Source organism: Gossypium hirsutum, chromosome A02, assembly GCF_007990345.1.
Source record: "Gossypium hirsutum isolate 1008001.06 chromosome A02, Gossypium_hirsutum_v2.1, whole genome shotgun sequence".
In the NCBI taxonomy this organism is placed as follows: domain Eukaryota; kingdom Viridiplantae; phylum Streptophyta; class Magnoliopsida; order Malvales; family Malvaceae; genus Gossypium; species Gossypium hirsutum.
The window spans coordinates 30,447,051-30,450,531 of record NC_053425.1 but is presented as its reverse complement, the minus strand read 5'-3'; the positions used below and the strand labels follow the sequence as shown (position 1 = coordinate 30,450,531).

General features: G+C 34.9%; 1 non-coding gene across 1 annotated transcript; it reads right to left on the bottom strand.

Annotated features, from left to right (window-relative positions):
• Positions 1–2,944: 2,944 nt before the first annotated feature.
• On the bottom strand, positions 2,945–3,051 carry LOC121216860 (small nucleolar RNA R71). The gene has a single exon (XR_005913066.1). It is a non-coding gene; the product is annotated as a small nucleolar RNA R71 (small nucleolar RNA).
• Positions 3,052–3,481: the final 430 nt, after the last annotated feature.

Here is a 3,481-nt window from a genome sequence, read left to right as displayed (position 1 = left end):
TAACCACAAATTTAGTGAATTCAACAGGTAATTTTTTAACAGTCACTAAGTTCATGCATATGTATAAATGTGTGGAACCAGATCAATCAATGTAAAAATATCAATATTAAGTAGAGAAAATATACCAGTAATGACGTCTAGTGCAGAGGTATCTTCTCTAGCACTAATAGCATATGTTCTTGCAGGTGCTCGTGCTTCAGATCTAACTGTTGTATCCCTGATAGTACCTCGACTACCACTAACATTGCTGGGATGACAGGGTGGTCTGCCTCTCGAGACAGGATTACTAGGCTTTGGAGCTGATTTATCTCTTTTTCAACTCTTTCTAGACAAACTCTGAGAAAGTGATCAAGCGAACCACATCCAAAATAAGCTCCACTTCTAGATGGAAACACAAAAATTTATATACGTTTTCATACCCATTCTTACTTAAATTCATGCAAATCCAATTAAATTCTTGTCAAAAAATAATTAAATAGTGTTAAAAATATGAAAATGGTGAATTTAGTTAATTTTATACTCAATTTTGATTAATTTTGACTATTTTCGACAGATTCGCACAAAGGGCAAAAATTGGTTCGGCTGACACTACTAAAAGCACAAATCCGAGAAACAATTTGAAGTATCGGTCCAGAAAATGTGTATTAATTCATAATTTAATTAATTTTAATTTATTCCCCATTTAATTTGGGTTAAATAAATTTTTTTTAATTAATTGTGGAGAAAGGGTCCAGTTGAACCGCACTAGTCGAACCATATTGAATGAACCAAAACAGCCACTAATTGGGAAGCCCAAAACCGTCTATATGCTGACCCATATCAACATTTTAGCTGATTAAATATGCTTGCAAAAAGGCCCTCGAACGACTTCTAATTTGCATTCAAACCCCGCCTTTAATTCTGGCTTTGTAGATTTGCCCCAGGCCATTTTTAGCAAAGTTGAAAGTCTCAACTCTTGCCAAGTAGATGGCCGGCCATAGGGGGGCTCTCTGGCTACTGGAATTTTCTATTTTTATCAGCCACAATCAGCTATAAAAGCCACCCCTTGCTAATCATTCAAACCATCCCTCATTCCACAATATTCTCTCATTCTCTCTTCTCGTCTCTCACTTTTCTCTCACTTTTTCCATCCCATTTCCCTTATTACTCAAGTCCCGATTTCTTCTCTTGGGAAAGAGGCTCTCAATAGATATTTTGAGCAAAAATTAGGCATTCATAAGCCACCTTGATAGCCGAGGGAAACAAAGAACGAAGAACGGAGCAACTAGTTAAGCCACAGAGAAACACCGGATTTGCTTCTTGTTCCCTATCTCTTTAATTTTTGTTGTTGTTTTGAAGAACATTTTTATGAATATTTATGCTATTGAAATGGTTATTTTAATCAATTTAGCTTAAAATTAAGTTTGTGTTGCGTTGATTATATTCTGCCTACTTGAATTGTTAAAATGATGTTTATGCTGTTATAGGCCCCAGTAAATTGCTTGGTTAAGTAAAATCATGCCTAAGTTATTTTTGCAATATAATTGTTAAATAACTAATGAATTAATTATTTAAACGGATTGAAATTATAATTAACTGACACAATACTTAATCAGTACATGTTTATTCTTCTAAGGCAGCTGAAGGTTAAATTAGCAATGTATCTGGCGATATTATTGCCTTGCATAACTTGCAAGATTATTGTGATTAAACTGTTTCAAGGAAGGGATGCCTTGTTACCTCACGTATTCTTTTATATGCTTATTATATTTAATTAATCGTTTGAATTGACATAGGGATATGTAAGAGATTCGTTCAATTTAATGAGTATGTATGTGCAATAACATGTTTGCTTTTTAGAATCTTTTTAGTCGATTGAATTAACATAGGGATATGTCAATAGATGAATGGATTTTTGTATGTGAGTATGTTCAGAAGTTAGCCAATTACCGAGTTGTCATGAATTTATTCATAACAATATAAACATGAGTTTAATTATTCTAAGTTAAAGGAATATAATTAATCCAACACAAGTTTCTTACCTTGATTAAATCTTATTTGAAATCGTGCATTAGAACTCCTTTGTTTTATTTTAATTATTTACTTAGTTTTTAAATAGTTTTTGACCATCCTTTAAAACCAAATTATTTTTACCTCACCAAAGTGTTTTACAATTAATTTCATAAATAATTCTTTTTACAGTCCCTGTGGGTACGATAACTCGACATTACTTGTCACTTTATTACTTGTTGCGATTGCGTACACTTGCACATTTTTTTCGTCGTTCCAAGTTTTTGGCATCGTTGCCAGGGATTGTTTCAAAAGTCATTATTTCTGAATTTGTTAGTTTTACATTTTGGTTTATTTTTTTGTTTATTTTTTAACTTAATTAATTTTTCTCTGGTAATTTCAGGTGTTTAGGAATATTGACCAAATTATTGACTTACTCCCTGTAGGCCCTAAGATAGAACGAACCTTTCGACAGCAAAGAAGACAAGTGAACTAAAAAAGTACCGAAGAAATGAACTTTTAAAATTCGATCTAAGGAAATGGAGCAAACCCTGCTCAAAATCCTATCCTTATTGCTGATGATAGGGATAGAGCCTTAAGATAATATGTTGGGCCAGTATTTAACGATCTTAATCTGGGCATTAGGAGACCTGAAATTGAGGCAAAATAATTTGAGCTGAAGCCAGTCATGTTCCAGATGCTTCAGAATGTGGGCCAATTCAGTGGAATGCCTACTGAAGATCCTCATCTTCACCTAAGACTATTTATGGAGGTGAACGACTCTTTCAAATTAGTTGGAGTACCCGAAGATGCATTACGATTGAAGCTGTTCTCGTACTCATTAAGGGACAGAGCTCGAGCTTGGTTGAATTCATTGCGACTAAACTCAATTTCTACATGGCAAAAGTTAGCCGAAAGATTTCTCATGAAGTATTTCTCGCCTAGCAAGAATGCTAAGTTGAGGAACGAGATCACTGGCTTCCAACAAATGGATGATGAGTCCTTGTATGAGGCATGGGAATGATACAAAGAACTATTACGAAAATGCCTTCATCACGGAATCCCATATTGCATCCAACTTGAGACATTTTATAATGGTCTCAATGCTCACACAAGGATGGTAGTGGACGCTTCTACTAACGGTGCTCTCCTTTCTAAGTCTTATAATGAGGCTTACGAAATATTGAGAAGATCGCTAGTAACAATTATCAATGGCCAACCAATCGAGCCGCATCAGAAAGACGAGTCGCTGGAATACATGAAGTGGACGCTCTCACTTCACTTGTATCTCAGGTATCTTCAATATCCTCAATGCTTAAGAAACTTACCACTAATGGGTCTAACAGTTTTATAGCCCAACCACCTCACCAATTTGAGAGTAGAGCCTGTGTTTATTTTGGGGAAGGACATTTGTTCAAAGAATGTCCATCAAACCCCAAATCCTTATATTACATGGGTAATCAGAACCAAAATCGAGAAAGGCAAGGACTGG